This window comes from Amblyraja radiata, chromosome 6, assembly GCF_010909765.2.
Source record: "Amblyraja radiata isolate CabotCenter1 chromosome 6, sAmbRad1.1.pri, whole genome shotgun sequence".
Taxonomy (NCBI): domain Eukaryota; kingdom Metazoa; phylum Chordata; class Chondrichthyes; order Rajiformes; family Rajidae; genus Amblyraja; species Amblyraja radiata.
This window is the reverse complement of record NC_045961.1, coordinates 96,630,655-96,650,841: the sequence shown is the minus strand read 5'-3', so window position 1 is coordinate 96,650,841 and position 20,187 is coordinate 96,630,655. Positions and strand designations below refer to the sequence as shown.

Below are 20,187 nucleotides of genomic sequence, written 5' to 3'. Positions count from 1 at the left end.
GCTCACCTGCCTAAAATTGGCAACGCCTTCTTTTTGAAGTGGTCCTTAGTTCTTGATTTTTCCACAAGACAAAACATTGTTTCTAAATTCACCTTCTCACGACCTTCACATTAACAGCATCTTAAATTGTATATTTAACGTTTACATCATTTCATCCTATCACAAGACATTCTGTTTGTACTTCCCATTTTCTCTGCAACTTAAAATAACCTTTTTTCCTCAGGTCCTAAGGGTCTTCCAGTTGATTCTCTTTCCACAGATGCTGCCTGACCTGCTGTGATTTCCCCCCATCGTTTTCTAATTTTATTTCGGATTTCTAGCATCCACACAGACTCGCACAACCTTGGCCACGCACTCTTCTCACAGCTACCATCACGATCTGGTACAGGTGTTCTTTTCACATAGTATGGCTGTATGGTAACTCAAATTTCATTGTACCTTGGTAAGTAACAATAAACGCGAGCTTGAACATAATAAATTACAATTTATGATAATTGATTGCTTTGTCCAATTTTTTGGCGTGTTATAGAAATTCAAATTAAGCAATGTAAATAATCAATTCATGGGAAATTCAGTATTAAATAAACTGTAATTTAAAAGTTAACCAAAGTAAGCAACTGAAGATCAGAATAAAAAGCAAAATATTCATGAAACCTTTAATAAGCTGCCAAAAACCGCTGTATTGTGGACAAACTGCAGTAAAAAGGTGTTATGGCAGAAACTCAAATATTGTACGCTCCAAACATGTTTGTTTGCAATCAATCATCATGCAGGACATTGATCTCCAGTTGTATAATATTCCACAGGTAATTATGGCCAAAACATTGTACTGGTCTGACTCACACTGTAAACAATTTACCCAAGCACTAGTTGTCAAAACAATAGTGTTCAAGAGCTAGTGGTCTAGCCTCTTGATGAACAAGTGGAGTCTGAATTTATTGAAGAAACAATCTTAGTGAGGACATTTAAACAACACACTTCCTCAAATATATCATTGCAAAAACCTCATTATGTTCAAGTCTTGTTGTTAGGTTTTTATGGGATTTTGAGTCAGACAAAAATATGAATATATATATTGGTCAAGTTTTAGACCATCCTTACCATACATTTACAGAATAATAGTTGGCTAATAATATTTCCACCCTCTACTGCATCAAATAATCACTAACCTATTATGGTTATTGAAAAATGTCAAAGATTTTTCTGCAACACAGCAACAAATATCTTTTGTCTGCTCACTATCAAAACGTGTTGCTTGTTATAAGTGATTAAGCAAGAGCCTAAATACCCTCACATGGAGCAGAACCACCATCCTTTCCACATTCCTTGAAATGATCAAATTTGATGTTGAAATGAGGAACAGCAGATGCTGGTTCACAAAACAAGACAGAGTGCTGGAGTAGCTCACTGGGTCAGGATATGTATAGGCAATGTTTCAGATCGGGACTCTTCTTCAGACTGATCATAAGGGTGGTTTAAAAAAAAGCTGGAAGAGTGCATGGGCAGCGCAGGACCTGGCAGGTCTTGTTTACGAGAGTCAACAGTCATCTGACGTTCAATCTGCTCACAGATTGTGCCCTATTTCAAACATATATCCTGCACGACTGGTTTTACAAATGGCTGATTTACAAAGTCATTACTCTACATTAATGAAGTAGTTTGTATTTAAATCCTTGGTAGCTGAAATTGAGAACCTCAACATGTAATCATAGCTCAAAACTGTAGACCACATTTTGTTTTCCAGGGCCAAAAGAGATTATGAGCTGATGTAGAGAACAAATTTATCCTTAAAAAAATCAAGGCGGTTTCCCTGTCAGTTAAATAAAGTGTAACATTTACAGCAGATGCAACCCCATCCATAATGCATCATCAACCCAACAGTGCCATTCCATAATTATTACTCGTCTCTATATAAACAAATAATTGGAGAATATAAATTAGCTGAAAATAGCAGACAAAATAAAATGTGTTCTTTGATCTTTATGGATCTTGTATTTAAAATTTAAAAATACACCTGAATGAATATTTTGTAAACTGGAAGAAAAATGAAGCGCCGTTTTTTCCCCCATCATCTTTTAGTTTTTAGTCCCAGTGATCTGCATGAACAGAACCACCAAGATCTCACAGAAAGTCCAAAATGCTGAGACCAGTTGTAAACCGATTTGAATACCGGTGATTGCACCAGGCACCTGAAGTTATCCGAAAATGCAGCAAACCTACATGTTTGGGGTGGGAGGGGCGAGGGTCCAGGGAGAGGGGACGGTTGCCGGGTCTGGAGGGAGGAGGAACCGGGGAGAGATGGTCTGGAGGGGGGGCTTGGATGGATGAGGGGGGGTTGGGAGAGTGCCAGGGGGGTGGGTGAGAGGGGGTGCCCGAGGGGAGGGGTAGCGGTGCCGGATGCGGGGCGAGGGTAAGGTGGCCGGGGGGAGGGGGAGAAGGTGTCGGATCCAGGGTGAAGCAAGGGGTGCCAGGTCCGGGGTGGGGGTGGAGAGGGTGCCCGAGGGGGGAGGGGGAGTAGGGAGGGGGTCCGGGGGGGTGGGTGGGAAGGAGAAGGTGCCGGGTCCGGAGTGGAGTGGGGGGGGGGGGGGACAGAGACGTTGTCCGGGGGTGGGCGAGTGTCTGGTCCATGGGGAGGGGATGGACGATGTCGAAGAAACGTCAGCCCGAGCGGTGGTCAAGGTTACGGGCAGCCTCTCTCTCTCTCTCTCTCTCCCGGGAGTGGGTAGGTAGGCGGGTGGGAGACGGTCGGGCCTCCTGCCGGCCTCACTCAGCAGCCGCCGCCCCCTGGGGAGCCGCCTGACAGCCCTGCGAGAGGGGGGATGAGACCGCGGCGCCCAGAGTCTGGACCCGTCTCCCGTCTCCCTTCTCTCTCTCTCTCTGCCCCCGCTGCCAGCTGTAACTCACCGGGCGCCGGAGCCGCGGCCTTGCGCCGCCTTCATCCTCCCGCAGCGGACAACCGACCGACCGACCGACTAGCTCCGCCTTCGCCAGGCCCGAGCTGCTACTGCCGCCGCCGCCGCAGCGCCCCCTGCCGGCCCGGAGGCCCAACCGCACCACCTGCCGGTCCTCCAGCAACAGCGCCCCCTGCTGTCCCGGAGGCCCAACCGCGCCATCTACCGCTCCTCCGGCCGCAGCGCCCCCTGCCGGCCCGGAGGCCCAACCGCACCACCTGCCGGTCCTCCAGCAACAGCGCCCCCTGCTGTCCCGGAGGCCCAACCGCGCCATCTACCGCTCCTCCCGCCGCAGCGCCCCCTGCCGGCCCGGAGGCCCAACCGCCGCCGCCGCAGCGCCCCCTGCTGTCCCGGAGGCCCAACCGCACCACCTGCCGGTCCTCCAGCAACAGCGCCCCTTACCGCCCTGGCGGCCAAACCCCACCACTGCCCAAGCCTGCAAGAAGCAATTTCCAAGAAGGAACTGCAGATGCTGGAAAATCGAAGGTAGACAAATATGCTGGAGAAACTCAGCGGGTGCAGCAGCATCTATGGAGCGAAGGAAATAGGCAACGTTTCGGGCCGAAACCCTTCTTCAGATCACCTAGCCCATCTAGATACAAGGAACCATATTGAGGCCCAACGCAAATTGGAGGAACAGCACCTCATATTTGGCTTGGGCAGCAGAATGAGTATTGACTTCTCTAACTTCAAATAAACCTTGCTTTTCCTCTCTCTCTCTCCATCCCTCCCCATCCTAGTTCTCCAACTAAGCTTCCCCTATCTAACAATTATTTATTCTACATTTTCCTTGATCTGCATCTCCTTTGACCTCTCATCACCTCTGTCTCCCTCTCCCCTGACTCTCAGCCTGAAGAAGGGTCAGGGGAGAAAAACATATATTAAACATAAATTACATGTAAATTCCTCACTCAAATGATGAAAGCAGGACTGACAATTGAAAAGTACCAGACATGACGACTCCTGCTACAGCTCATGTGAAAAAACAAAGAAAATGAGATCCTTTCACGAGTCTACATGGGATTCCCAAATGGTTTTACAAAGTTCTTTTGAAGAGTGGTAACTTTTGAGAAGTAGGAATTGCATAAGCCAATAAGCATGGCAGAGTGATACAGCTAGTAGAGCCACTGTCTCACAGCTCCATCACCTTGAAGCCAATCCTTACGTCCGGTGGAGTTTGCACTTTCTCCCTGTAACTATGTGGTTACCTCCAGCTGCTCAATTTTCCCTCCCCATCTGGAGTGGTTTGGTGGGGGTGAACAAAACCCATTCAGCCAGTCAAAGGTGAAAACAGTTCCGTTTAGTTTAGAGATACAGCGCGGAAACAGGCCGTTCGGCCCACCGAGTCCGCGTCGATGGGCGATCCTCGTACACTAACACAACGCTACACACACTAGGGACAATTTACCAAGCCAATTAGACCAAGCCAATTAGCTTACAAGCCTGCATGTCTTTGGAGTATTGGAGGAAACCGGAGATCCCGGATAAAAACCCACGCAGGTCACGGGGAGAACGTACAAACTCCGTACTGAGAGCATCCGGAGTCAGGATCGAACCCGGGTCCCTGGCAGCAAAACTGTAGAGGTCGGTGGGGGCGCTGTGAGTCGGCTGCCCTGCCAGCAGCATGTTCATAATTTCTACTTTTTTTTTTTTTTTTTTTTAAGTGTGTCCAAATGTGTGTTTTAATGTCTCTTGGTGTGTCTTGTATTGGGGGTGGTGAGGGCGTTAAGGGGTGAACCGCTTTTGGTCGCCTCCTCCACGGAGAGGCAACTTTTTCCATGTTGCTTCACTCGCGGCCTAACACCATGGATTGGTGCGGCCTTTCCCGGAGTCAGGCCCGGAGTTTCAGCAGCGGGCGCAGCGTGGACTTTTCATAGTGGAGCGACCCCTTGCTGGGGTCGCCAGAAGGGAGTGCTCCGATCGCTGGCCCACAGGCTGTTACAGCCTGAAGCCGCGGTCTGCGGAACTTCTAGCCATGGGCACAGCCCCTTGTGCCTGGGACCCCTCGCTAAAGATCGCCGGAGAAGAGCTCCGACCACTGGACCGCGGCCGATAACATCCTGAAGCCGCGGTCTGCGGAGCTTTTAGCCGCGGGTGCGGCGTGGACTTACCATCTGGAGCCTGGGTTCCCTCGCCGGTGACAGCCAGAGAAGAGCTCCGACCGCCGGCCTGTAGCCCACAACATCCTGAAGCCGCCGCCTGCGGTAGGGAAGCACCGATTCGGGACCTCCAAGCCGCGGAGTGTGTTCGACCGTCCCGACATTGGAGTTTCAACCATCCCGACGAGAGGGCATGTATATCGGACCGTCCGGAGCGGCGACTACGGAGGTTTATGGCCCCGACCATGGGTGAACAATGGAGGAGGACTGACTGTACTTTGTGCCTTCCACCACAGTGAAGAATGCTGTGGTGGATGTTTGTGTTCAATTTTATTGTGTATTGTGTTTTCCTTTTTGATTGTACCACTGCTGGCAAATTAATTTCACTGCACTTATATGTGTATGTGATGAATAAAACTGATTGATATCGCTGCGCCACTGTGTCGCCCAAAGTTCTGAATCTCCAGGGTGATGTATTTCTAAGCGATACATTTTTATGTGTGTCATACTACAGTAGTTCTGCTATTATACATGTATCCACAGTACATATTGGATAGAGCATGATTGATGAATTAGGAAACATCATTAGCATTAAGCAGGCCAAATGGTTCACAATTTCACTGGGGAGCTACAGGTTACTTTGGAAATTGAAAGCAGAAAAAAAATGCTGTTTTGGATTTAAACAGGATGGGAGTAGGAGAAACCTGTTTCCCATCAGTAATCAGGTTATCTGCGCATCCATCTGCAATTGGATCCTCGACTTCCTCATCCACAGACCACAGTCTGTTCGTATTGGTGGAAATGTGTCAGCCTCGATAACAATCAGCATGGGAGCACCTCAAGGCTGCGTGCTCAGCCCCCTGCTGTACTCACTCTATACTCATGACTGCGTAGCCGGTCATAGTGCGAACTCCATCATCAAGTTCGCTGACGATAACACTGTTGTGGGACGTATCACTGATGGGGATGAGTCAGAGTATAGAAGAGAGATCGAGCGACTGTCCATATGGTGCCAGCGCAATAACCTGGCCCTCAACACCAGCAAAACCAAGGAACTAATTGTGGACTTTGGAAGGAGTAGGATGGGGACCCACAGTCCCGTTTATATCAACGGGTCATTGGTTCAAAGGGTCAAGAGCTTCAAATTCCTGGGCGTGCACATTTCTGAAGATCTTTCCTGGTCCGAGAACACTAAGGCAATCATCAAGAAAGCTCATCAGCGCCTCTACTTCCTGCGAAGATTACGGAGAGTCGGTTTGTCAAGGAGGACTTTCTCTAACTTCTACAGGTGCACAGTAGAGAGCATGCTGATCGGTTGCATCGTGGCTTGGTTCGGCAACTTGAGCGCCCTGGAGAGGAAGAGACTACAAAAAGTAGTAAACACTGCCCAGTCCATCATCGGCTCTGACCTTCCTTCCATCGAGGGGATTTATCGCAGTCGCTGCCTCAAAAAGGCTGGCAGTATCATCAAAGACCCACACCATCTTGGCCACTCACTCATCTCCCTGCTACCTTCAGGTAGAAGGTACAGGAGCCTGAAGACTGCAACGACCAGGTTCAGGAATAGCTACTTCCCCACAGCCATCAGGCTATTAAACCTGGCTCGGACAAAACTCTGAACATTAATAACCCATTATTTATTATTTGCACTTTATCAGTTTATTTATTCTTGTGTTTTGTAGTCAATGCCTATTATGTTCTGTTGTGCTCCTAGCAAAGCAAAAATTTCATTGTCCTATCAGGGACACATGACAATAAACTCACTTGAACTCTTGAATCAGACACCATAATCTCACAGAACACAGAACAGTACAGCATGGGAACACCCACAATGTCCGTGCCGAATATGATGCTAAGACTAATTCTTATCTGCCTGCACATAATCCTTATCTCTCCACTCTATGAACTTCCAGGTGCCTATCCAGAAATCTCTTAGATGCCACTATCATGTCTAGCTCCACCACCAGCTCCAGCAGTGCGTTCCAGACACTCACCACCCTGTGTGTAAAAAAAACTTGCCCCGCACATCTCTTTTAAACTTTGCCCCTCTTGCCTTAAAGCTATGCCCTCCAGTCTTTGATATTTCCATCCTGAGAAAAAAGGTTCTGACTGTCAACCCTGTCTATGTCTCTTGATCAGTCTGATGAAGGATCTTGACCCAAAACATCATGTGTCCATTCTCTCCACAGACGCTGCCTGACGCACTGAGTTCCTCCAGTACTTTATTTTATCTCATGATTCCAGCATCTGCAGTCTCTTGTGGCATATAACCATATAATAACCATATAACAATTACAGCACGGAAACAGGCCATCTCGACCCTTCTAGTCCGTGCCGAACACATAATCTCCCCTAGTCCCATATACCTGCGCTCAGACCATAACCCTCTATTCCTTTCCCATCCATATAACTATCCAATTTAAGACAACATTGTCACTTAAGAACACGGCCTGTCTGTTTCATCCATTGAAATTGGCAAGCAATCACATGTGCAAACGATACTCTGTAACACAATGTAACATTAAGCTTTTAGTATTTCTACATTGGGCAAAATAAATAAACGTTAGATAGACGAGAGCTTGGGGGAAAGTGAGTCTGAAATCTCTAGTCCCTTACCCTCTTTTCCCCCATGGACACAATTGTCTTTATAATGCAATTTTCTACCAGACAAAGTTCCTTCAGATTGCAACTATTGCGTTACTGAAGAACTACCTATATTGCGACAGCCTTTGCTGTTTTCTGATGTTTCTTTTATGAGCAAAGACTTTTGACTCGCTGCAGCAATGATAAACATAGTTCCCCACCCATCTCGACGTGTCTCAACATTTCAATTTAAACGTTTCAGCTCATTTTAGGCAAAAGATATGTGCAAACCTACACAATGTCCTAATCATGCATAGGGTGCAGTTCATAGCTATCAAGGTTAGAATTAGTTTAAAAACCCCACAGGGGGGCCACAGTTTAAGAATAAGGAGTAAGCCATTTAGAGCGGAGACGAGGAAACACTTTTTCTCACAGAGAGTGGTGAGTCTGTGGAATTCTCTGCCTCAGAGGGCGGTGGAGGCAGGTTCTCTGGATACTTTCAAGAGAGAGCTAGATAGGGCTCTTAAAAATAGCGGAGTCAGGGGGTATGGGGAGGAGGCAGGAACGGGGTACTGATTGGGGATGATCAGCCATGATCACATTGAATGGCGGTGCTGGCTCGAAGGGCCGAATGGCCTACTCCTGCACCTATTGTCTATAGTCTATTGTCTAAAAACAGTCGTAATAAAATGAGACAGAATTAATCCAGAACATTACAAGTTAAAACAGGAAATCGCAGCTGTTTTTGTTGAAAAAAAAGAAGAGGGAACCAAAATTAGCTTGTTGATAGGATGCACTAGTGTTAAAAGTTAAAAGTGTTTTATTGTCATTAGTCCAAAAACAGAACAATGAAATTCTTACTTGCAGCAGCAGTAGCACCACAGGTTTGTAAACACAGTACTCCATAAGATAACACAGCCTACAAACACAAAAGTTCAATACATTGAAAAACCCCAATGTAGTGCAAAAACAAAACTGAGCCCAAAGTCCTTAATGCAATTCAGATAGTTCGTAGTCAGAGGTGAAGGTATTGTCAAGTCATGAGTGTTTTGTTGTCATATATCCCGAAACGGAACAATGAAATGAAATTCTTACTTGCAGCAGCAATGCGGAGCGGCACAGTGACACAGCGGTAGAGCCTGATTCAGGTTCTATCCTGACCACGGGTGCTGTCTGTATGGAGTTTGTACGTTCTCCCCCATGACCAGGTGGGTTTTGGCCAGATCCTCCGGTTTCCTCCCACACTCCAAGACGTACAGAAAGTAGGTTAATTGGCTTTGGTAAAAACGTGTAAAATTATCCCATGTGTGTGCGTAGGATCGTGTTAGCGTGCGGGATCGCTGGTCGGTGCTGGCTTGGTGGGCAGAAGGTCCCGTTTCTGTGCTGTATCTCTAAACTAAACTAAACTAAGCCTAACTTGGCCCCAGGTTCTGCTTCTGTTCTAGCTCAAGCTTGAGACATTACATGACAGTCACTCTGCTGGGGTCTTAACTCAGTCTAAAGTCCCAAGGCATAACTTTCCCATGTTTGTTGAAATTGTGCTGGGCGTCGTTGAACCATCATAGGACGTCCTAGATGGAGGGTGAGGGTGGGAGTGGATGGGGAATTAAAAACAACAAGTGTCTGGATGATCTCCACATAAACCATGCAGATTGAAAGCCGTTGTCTAATCTGGGGTTGGTTTCTCTAGTCTGGAGAGAACCTCATCAACATGTTCACTTAGGAGATACCATGGAAACAGGCCCTTCGGTCTATCGAGTCCATGCTGACTATTGATCACCTTTTCACACTAGTTCGATGTTGTCCCACTTTCTCATCTACTCCCTACACACTAGGGGCACTTTACTGAGGCCAATTAACCTACAAACCCACTCGTCTTTGGGATCTGGGAGGAAACCGGAGCACTCAGGAAACCCACACAGTCACGGGGAGAACGTGCAAACTCCACACAGACAGCACCCGAGGTGAGGATTAAACCTGGGGCTCTGGCACGGTGAGGCAGCAGTTCTACCAGCTGCGCCACCGTGCCGCCTTAACATAAAAATAAAAATATGGGCCATGTAATAAACATGCACCTTAACAATCCTCGCGGTCACAGGGAGAATATGCAAACTCCACGTAGGCAGCACCCGAGGTCAGGATCAAACCTGGGTCTATGGTGCTGTGAGGCAGCAGCACTGTGCCGCCCAAGCATACAGGTTGTGTTTGATCCCAAGTTCCAATGCTGTCTATGTGGAGTTTGCATGTTCTCCTTATGACTGCGTGGGTTGGCTTCCCCATACATTCCAAAGGCATGCTGATATTGGTACATTATTAGCCTCGTTTCTCGGATACCATAACTATTGGTGGTTTCCACATTGTCAATGTGTACAAGCCACCAAGTGCCAACTGGGATCTGCAAGTCCTACCCACCCTACCCCACCCTGCAATCTATGTGGGAGACTTTAACAGCCACCACCCTGACTGGGGTTACCCAGCAGCGGATCATGATGGGGAGGCACTTTCAGACTGGGCATCCAGAAATGACCTAGCTCTCGTACACGACCCAAAACAAAGAGGAACATTCCACTCTGCCAGGTGGAACAAGGACTACTCTCCTGACCTGTGCTGGGTCAGCTCTTTGAATGGAACCCATTACCCTGCACAGACCCTCATCCTGGAAGATTTCCCGCACAGTCAACACCGCCCCTCACTCATACACATCGGCCTACACCTCCCAGTCATAAACAGTCCAAGAAAGATGCGCTGGAATTTCCGCAAAGCCAACTGGAAGAAATACAGTGAAACTCTAGACCAGAGTGTTGTTACCATCCCACTCCACACCATCACTGTAGATGAAGCATACAACCGTTTCTGCAGCGCCATCTATAAAGCCGCCCACAAAACAATTCCAAGAGGCTACCGTCCCCTCTACGTCCCATGCCTGGATGGAGAAAGCGCTGCCCTCCTACAAACCTACAAAACATCAGGGGACCCTGAGATAGCAGAACATCTCATTGAATCACTATCTTCAGCTCGGCCAAGGGAATGGGAGGAGACAGTAACAGAGCTAAACTTCACCCACTCTAGCAGAAAATGCTGGAGCCTCATACGCCGCCTAGGAGCTGCACAGAAACCCCCTACCCAAAGCCGACCTTCTGTCACACCCAACCAGGTTGCATCCCACCTACTGAATATTGCAAAAGCATCCCAAGACAAGTCCACCAGAAGAGCTGTCGCAACAGAGCTAAGGACACTTCGACGAACACCTGGAAAGGAAAGAAACCCTGAGCCCTTCGAGGTGGCTGAACTGGAGAAGGTCCTGCAGGGCCTGCAATGTGGAAAGGCAGCAGGTTATGATAACATCTCTCCAGAGTTCATGAAACACCTGGGCCCCCGAGCTCTAACCTGGCTGACCCAACTCTACACTAGGGCCATACAGACTAACTCCATCCCAAAGATATGGCGGACAGCAAAAGTCATTGCTATACCAAAACCTGGCAAAGACGAAAAACTACCAGCAAGCTACCGCCCAATCTCTCTACTCTGCGTCCCACTCAAAATCTTAGAACGCCTTATACTACAACGTATATCTCCAGGAGTAGAAGAGATTCTCAGTGTGGATCAGGCAGGTTTCCGCAAGGACCGCAGCACAGGAGAACAAGTTCTGGCCCTAACCACCTGCATTGAAAACGGCTTCGAGAACAAACTGAAGACCGGGGCAGTGTTCCTTGATCTCACCGCAGCCTATGACACTGTGTCACAAAGGCCTCCTCCTAAAACTCACCAAAGCACTCCCTGCCTGGGCATCAGAAACCATCAAATCTCTGCTCTCCAAACGCAGGTTCTGAGTTCACCTTGGTCAGAACAAGAGTGCATAGAGAACGCAGAGGAATGGGCTCCCGCAAGGGTCAGATTTAGCCCCAACCTTGTTCAACCTTTACACAAATGACCTACCCACCACCAAATCCCGCAAATTCATCTATGCAGATGACATCTGTTTGGCCTTCCAAGCACCAGATTTTGGTACATTGGAACAGGTGCTCAATGAAGACCTTGCTAAACTGGACGAGTACTGCAAAACCTGGCGCCTAAAACCAAGCCCAGCAAAAACGGTCTCCAGTGTGTTCCACCTCCATAATGCAGAAGCCACAAGAGAACCAAACATCTATCTGAGCAGGACCAAACTGAAGTATGCCCCCACTCCAACCTACCTCGGAGTGACCCTTGACAGGACCCTATCCTTCAAGGAACATCTCAAAAGAACAGCAGCTAAGGTGAAGTCCAGAAACAATCTCCTCAGTAAGCTTGCTGGCTCAAAGTGGGGGGCAGCAGCCCCCACACTGCGCATTTCAGCACTAGCACTTGCATTTTCTTCAGCCGAATATTGTGCCCCTGTTTGGTCCAGGTCATTCCACACACACCATGTGGACACCCAATTGAACTCAACAATGAGGATCATCACAGGAACAATCCGCTCAACACCACTCCCCTGGCTCCCTGTCCTATCCAACATAGCCCCTCCACACATCCGGCGAGTAGTCCTCACTCAAAGGATGCTCCAAAAGACCAAAAACTCCCCTCACCTGCCAATTCACATGGACATCTTCAACCCACCCACTGCTCGACTTCCATCTAGACCACCAATTTGGAAGAACCCACCACCAGCTGATTTCACCATCCAATCAGCTTGGAAAAAGGAATGGGTGTCCAAGGACTTCCCAAATAAACATCTGGTGTCAGACCCCACCCTACCGGTCCCTGGCACCAATCTCCCAAGGAAGCAGTGGACGACGCTGAATAGATTCAGGACTGGACATGGCCCCTGCTTGGCCAGCCTTCACAAATGGGGCAGCAGTCCAACCCCACGGTGTGCTTGTGGAGAGCAGCAAACAATGCAACACATCATTGAAGCATGCCCTCAACAAAGACTCAAAGGAGGACTTGTCACCCTTCATTCAGCAGATCAAGAGGCAACTGCTTGGCTAAAGGACTTTGCATTCGCTAAATAAAAATAAATTAGCCTCTAATAAAGTACTCCTTGTATAAAGACGTGGTAGAATTTGGAGGGGGGAGGGGGGGGGGCGTGTGGGGTTGTTAGTTGTGAGAAAGAAGAAGCTAAATACTTGGGGGGAAAGTCGGATGGGATTTGTCTAAGATTGAACATAGATCCTGGGCCGAATGGTTTCCTTCTAAGTTGTGAGAATATGATTGAAAGCTTGTGGGCAGGGATTTGTGAGTTATATTTCCCTCTTAGATATAAGTGCTTAGGAAAGCATGGTAATAAATCTCTTGGCTTTTTTGATTCATATCCAAATGGCTTTCTTCCAACTGTGATCTTTCATAACCAAGATTTCTATCTGCAGTATCAATGTAAAAACGTGACACCGCCCAAGCTTCGGTAGGGGGCGCTGCACTGGCAGCAGCCTGTCGGCAGCGTGTCCGTCTTTTTTCAAGTTTTTTAATTTTTTTAGTATGTTTTAAAAGTCTGTTTTTAATGTTTCTTTGTGTGTTATGTGTGGGGGGTGGTGTGGGGGGGGGTGAGGGGGAAACCGTTTCGACCGCCTCTTCCATGGAGAGGCGACTTTTTCAGGTCGCCTCCCCCGTGGCCTAACAGCAAGGATCGGCGCGGACTTTCCCGGAGACGCGCCCGGAGCTTCAGCGGCGGGCGCAGCGTGGACTCTCGGCGCGGAGCGGGTGAGACCTCGCTGGAGGGGAGCGCTCCGTTACGCTGGCCCGCGGCAGCCGGCAGCCGGCAGCCTGAAGCCGCGGTCTGCAGAACTCCAGCTGGTGCGGCATCTACAGCCCGGGATCCCTCGTGGAGGACCCGGGGGGAAGAAGAAGCTTTCACTGCCGGCCCGCGGCCGTCTTCTACCGCGGGTGCGGCATGGACTTACCATCTCCCCTGGAGGGGAGCTTCGACCGCCGGCCCTGCAGACTGCGGTGCTTCCGGCTGCGGCACGGCAGGTACTTTAAAACTTTGACCGCCGGCCTGCGGCCTACACCAGCCTGAAGCCGCGGTCTCTGATTGGGAAGAGCCGATCCTGGACTCACCTTGACTTTGACTTTGTCCCTTACCATCTGGACGCCCGCAGCAACGGCTGTGGAGGGTGGTGGTCCCGACCACGGGGGAAAATGGAGGAGGACTGGCCAAGCTCTGTGCCTTCCACCACAGTGATGAATGCTGTGGTGGATGTTTGTGTAAATTTTTTATTGTGGTTGTGTTCTTTATTATTATTGTACCGCTGCTGGCAACCCAAATTCCACCGACCTTGGTTGTGTGGCAATTAAATTATTTCAATTAAAATCCAACAAATTGGGGAGAAACTGAATACAGCAAATTAACTGTTTACACCATATCATTAATTTAGGGCGATACAGTGGCACAGCGGTGGAGTTGCTGCCTAACAGCGCCAGAGACCCGGGTTCGATCCTGACCATGGGTGCTGTCTGTACGGAGTTTGTACGTTCTCCCCGTGTTAATTGCCAAATGGACTCGGAATCGAACAATGATATTCTTAATGGCAGCGGTACTACAGCACATTAACATGACAATATAGCAAATAAATATACAAAAATCAATAATCAGTAATACGAGGTAACCAGGCCATTAAACAGCAAATTGAAGTACGTAGTGCCTGGATCGTTGCTGAGATAGGTGTAGAAACATAGAAACATAGAAAATAGGTGCAGGAGTAGGCCATTCGGCCCTTCGAGCCTGCACCGCCATTCAATATGATCATGGCTGATCATCCAACTCAGATTCCTGTACCTGCCTTCTCTCCATACCCCCTGATCCCTTTAGCCACAAGGGCCACATCTAACTCCCTCTTAAATATAGCCAATGAACTGGCCTCAACTACCTTCTGTGGCAGAGAGTTCCAGAGATTCACCACGAGGAAGGAACTGCAGATGCTGGTTTAAACCGAAGATAGACACAAAATGCTGGAGTAACTCAGCGGGTCAGGCAGCATCTCTGGAGAGAAGGAATGGGTGACGTTTTGGGTCGAGATTCATCTTCAGACTGAAGATAGGGTTGTGCAGTGTGATTCAAGAGACTAATTATTAATGAGAGGAAGCTGTTCTTGAACCTGGAGATCACGGTTCTCAGGCTCTTGTACCTTCTTCCCAATGGTAGCAGCATTAGGATTGCGTGGCCAGCGTGGTGTGGGTCTTTGATGACATTGGCTTCTTGAGGCACCGCTTCCCGTGGATCCCTTCGGTGGTGGGGAGTTCAATGCCTGTGATGGAGCGGGCAATGTCTACCACTTTCTGTGATTGGGAGTACCATCACAATAAGCCCCATCCAAGACCGCAAGAAATTGCAGAGAGTTGTGGATGTAGCCCAGACCATCATGCAAACCAACCTCCCTCCCGTTGACCCCCTCTCCACTTCATGCTGCCTCAGCAAGGCCACCACCATAATCAAGGACGAGTCTCACCTCCTTCTCCCCTCTCCCATCAGGCAAGAGGTACAGAAGTGTGAAAAGGGACACACCTCCAAGTTCAGGGACAGTTTCTTCCCAGCTGTTATCAGGCAACTGAACCAACTAGAGAGCGGTCATTACTTGCCATCCACCTCATCGGAAACCTTCAGACTATCTTCTATCGGGCTTTACGTTGCAATAAATGTTATTCCCTCTATAGGGGGGTTGCACGCAAGGTCACTGGGTCATAGGGCTTGATGCACGGAGCCGCTCAATCCATCTGGAGGACATCCGTAACTTCCGGTATATGTTATTAACGCAAGAAACGTGTACTTTCCTACCTGTTAAAAACCGCCAAAATGGTGGATTTTTGCGCTGAAAATATTTGTGGAAGCCGGGGTAAGTGTGAGAGACATGTACCCAACTTCAGAATTCCAAAAGTGAAGCGAAATGAAGGTAAAGAGAAGCGAGAGCTAAAGGGAAAACAGCAGTTAAAGTGCTTGGCGAACATTGGTCGTGCAGATATCGGAATTGAAAATATTGGGAATTATCGCGTTTGCTCACTGCATTTCATCAACAGTAAGGCATTGTTTGTGGTTTTTCTTGATTCCTTTGGTATCTAAAAAGTCTCAGAAGTGATAAATCTGGCTGTAGATTTTGCTTCAGATGCGTTTTGTATGTAAAAACCCACTTGAGAACCATGGGCGATTTAAAAAATTTAGTCAGATTTATCACTTCTGAAACTTTTTAGATGCCAAAGGAATCAAGAAAAAACACAAATAATGCCTTAGTTGATGAAATGCAGTGAGCAAACGGCCAATATTTGCCAAGCACTCTGGCTGTTGTTGGCCCTTCAGCTCTCGCTTCTATCTACCGTCATTTCTCCTCACTTTTGGAATTCTGAAGTGGGCTAAATGTCTCTCACGCTTATCCCGATTTCCATAATTATTTACAGCGCAAAAATTGACAATTTTGGAGGGTTTTAACGGGCTCGCTACGCCGGAAACAATTGTGAGTGCCTACCTGCAGTTCATCGCGTGAACTCCACTTGGAGTAGCGTAGAAACAGTACGGGTCATGGGTCGTGACCCTACTGCCGTGAAACCTCCCTATTCTGCATCAGTGCACTGTGGACTGCCTGATCGTAATCAAGTATTATTTTTTTCGCTGACTGGATAGCATGCAACAAAAAGCTTTTCACTGTTGATGCATACCTTGCCAAGGTATTTAGGTCTGAAGAAGGGTCAAAGGTATGCAATGGTCGCCCATTAAGGGCACTTACAAAGTTACAAATCCGCAAGTTCCCCCTTTGTTCATCCCCCCTCCTTCACAGTGGTCTCCCCACGTCGGGTCCTCATTGTTCATTGTATCTTGGTACACGTGACAGTAATAAACTAAACTATGAAGGCTGCTCAGTATTAAAAGGCTTAGGTGCCTCTTTCTCAAACCCCTTCATTGAGGTTAATAAAACGCACAAAGTGTTGGAGTAATACAGGGGGTCAGGCAGCATCTCTGGAGAACATGGATACGTGATGTTTCATTGGGACCCTTCTTCAAACCTAAAATAGGTGACATTTCAGGTTGGGGCCCTTCGTCAAAGATGCTGCTAATCTCATCTGCCTATACTTATTCCACATCCACCTCAATTCGCTGCTTATCCTTGCGCGTATCTAAAAGCAGGTGGAGACAGATTACATTGCAGCGTGTAAGGACTTCCTGACCCACTGTTACTCCAGCACTTTGTGTTGTTATTTATCAACCAGCATCTTCAGTCCCTTGTATCTATCCTTCCTCAAATTATCTTGCTTTCCTTAACCACATCCAAACTAGGCAACACAGTGGTGCAGCTGGTAGACCAGCTACCTCATAACGCCAGAAACCCAGGTTTGATCCTGGCCTCGGGTGCTGTCTGTGCAGAGTTTGCACGTTCTTCCTGTGACGGCATGGGTAGGTGCAGTTTGTAGGTTAATTGGCCTCTGTAAAACTGCCCCCTATTGTGTGTGACGGGAGTAGATGCGAAAGTGGGATAACATCGACTTGTGTGAATACGAGATCAATGGTGTGCAAGGACTCGGTGGGCCAAATGTCCTGTTTCTATGCTGCATCTCAAAACTAAACTAAAACCAAATTATCCAAATCAAGGATTGACTGTTTGTGATGAATAGAATGGAATAGAATAGATGGTCATTATACATTAACTGAACTGAGCAAAATATTTTTTTTAAGACATGTCTTTCACTTGGACTTGCCATTTACTGACCTCTGCTGGGCAATGAGGGCACGGCAGGCATGAAAACGTCTGCAGTCCACCAACATTGCAATAAAGCATTTGATGCTTCAACATTTTTTCTGCAAATAAACCTCCTCAGCAACTTAACAATTTCAAATGATTGTCCCTCTCCCCTCAGTGGAAAGTGATTGCTCTATTCATCCTATAAAACCAATTCTTTTTTTCCACTATAGACAGAAAGAACTGCAGTTGCTGGTTTATAGAAAAAGACAAAAGTGCAGGAGTAACTCAGTGGGTCAGGCAGGATCTCTGAAGAACATGGATAGCCTGAAGAAAGATTCCATCTTGAAATGTCCCCTTTCTAATATTGTCCAAGTATAATGCACAACCAGATGAGTTACTTCAGCACTTTGTCTGTTTATTATTGACCCAATACCTGGAGTATTGTGTGCAGTTTTGGTCCCCTAATTTGAGGAAGGACATTCTTGCTATTGAGGGAGTGCAGCGTAGGTTTACAAGGTTAATTCCCAGGATGGTGGGACTGTCATATGCTGAGAGAATGGAGCAGCTGGGCTTATACACTCTGGAGTTTAGAAGGATGAGAGGTCATCTCATTGAAACATATAAGATTGTTAAGGGCTTGGACACGCTAGAGGCAGGAAACATGTTCCCGATGTTGGGGGAGTCCAGAACCAGGAGCCACAGTTTAAGAATAAGGAGTAAGCCGTTTAGAACGGAGACGAGGAATCACTTTTTCTCACAGAGAGTGGTGAGTCTGTGGAATTCTCTGCCTCAGAGGGCGGTGGAGGCAGGTTCTCTGGATGCTTTCAAGAGGGAGCTAGATAGGGCTCTTAAATATAGCAGAGTCAGGGGATATGGGGAGAAGGCAGGAACGGGGTACTGATTGGGGATGATCAGCCATGATCACATTGAATGCAGTGCTGGCTCGAAGAGCCAAATGGCCTACTCCTGCACCTATTGTCTATAATATTTCAAGTTGTGGACCCATGGTGCAAGTCCAAACTTACCTTCAGTTTCCCTTGCTGTCGATTCTGAAAAGGCCCTTGTCTTCTGTAAATACTGTCACGTGGAAGGCCAGAAAACCCTCTGTGAAACAGAGAAGATAGTTTGACAGCCAGCTAAGGCAATTGTCAAACCTTTCAAATTTTTCAAAATTACTGGCATCAAAACGATTAAAATTTCAATTAAATTGATAATTATTTTTATTTTTGAAAATTGTTTAATGTGGGTGAAAAACGGACTTATTTCAATGGAAAATGGCTGTGATAAACTGATGATTTTTTTTATCGGTTTCTAACAGCCCTTTTCCATTGAAATAAATTGACTTGCATTTACTTGCACCAGGTCTAAATTAGCTTAGATCTTTCAGGTAGATTCTCCATTTAGTTACATACCTATAAATATAATTCTGCAAAATCTAAAATGCAGTCATCTGTTCTTCAATATATTTGGATATCATAAGGAATGGGAGTAGAATTAGGCCATTCAGCCCATCAAGTTTACTCTGCCATTCATTCACGGCTGATCTATCTCTCCCTCCTTACCCCATTTTCTTGCCTTCTCCCCATAATCTCCGACACCCGTACTAATCACAAATCTATTTCTGCCTTAAAAATATCCACTGACCTGGCCTCTACAGCCTTCTGTGGCAAAGAATTCCACAGATTCACCACCCTCTGACTAAAGAAATTCCTCCTCATCTCCTTCCTAACAGAACGTCCTTTAATTCATATATACTGAAGAACAGATGTCTAGGTACATGAACAGATCAACAACATGCAAGGTTAAAATAAGGAGACTACAAAATATCTGTGCTGCCCTTTACCATTCATTGCAATAAAGCATTCGATGTTTTAACATCTAAGGATGTATTCCCGATCTCCCAATCTACCTTGTTGCAGTGTTTGCATTTATAAACAAAAAATATGCACTTTCTCAGTAGTTGTCACACTATATTCTGTGATCTGTTTCCTTCTTCTTTCTGCACCACCCATTGTACATATGTACAATTAGGAACTGCAGATGCTGGTTTAAACCGTAGACACAAAAAGCTGGAGTAACTCAATGGGACAGGCAGCATCTCCAGAGAGAAGGAATGGGTGATATTTTGGTTCGAGACCCGTCTCGACCCGAAACGTACATATGTATGAATTTATTGCACTCATTCGCATGTGGTATGATTTGTCAAACATGCAAAACAATGTATTTCATTGTATCTTGACACACTTGCCAATTAAAAAAAATAATACATCCAATGCAGTATCAGAAAAACAAATGGCTTCATTAGTTTCAGCCCTGTAACCAATTCTGGAAAGAAAGGAGTCAATACTACATGAAATAAATATTAATCTTTATTAAAACTTCCATGCTATACATTACAATTATCATGTGGGAAAATGTTAAAAGGAATTATAAAATATTTTTTTCTGCTACAAAACATTTCATACGCACATATGGCATGAAACCTTTTGATTATTTGCACTTTTAGTCAGAAATTCTTTGCAGAAAAGCAGCCATGAAAAATAATTACATTTTCCAAGCAGTTAAAACTAGAGGTACACCAGTTTAATAAATTATTGCTGCCCATTTCTTCTCTTTCAAGTATTCCATAAATTGTGAAAATCCTATAAAAGTAAAAAAATTCACCTATCACAAATCCTGAGTAATTAAATGTTATCTTTAGATTTAATACCAGCCTAATACGTCCAGTGTAAAGCAAAGCACAAAGTGCTGGGGGAATTTAGCAGGTCAGCCAACATCAGGAGAGGAAATGGAACCGACATTTCAGGTCAGGACATTTCCTCCATATTGCAACATCTGCAGTTCCTTGTGACAACATCCAGTGCATACATAGCTTCTGAGAATGGATCATTAAAAAGGGGAACAAATCTATTATTT

General features: G+C 46.6%; 1 protein-coding gene across 2 annotated transcripts in view; it reads right to left on the bottom strand.

Annotated features, from left to right (window-relative positions):
* Nucleotides 1-3,044, bottom strand: part of nipa2 (NIPA magnesium transporter 2) — a 35,338-nt gene extending 32,294 nt beyond the window's left edge. Inside the window, exon 1 of one of the 2 annotated variants that reach the window (XM_033023272.1) lies at nucleotides 2,905-3,044. The gene's annotated coding sequence lies outside the window, so the exon portion shown is untranslated. The remainder of the gene's footprint in view (nucleotides 1-2,904) is intronic. The other variant, XM_033023273.1, reaches the window with a different exon arrangement.
* Between the last annotated feature and the right edge of the window lie 17,143 nt (nucleotides 3,045-20,187).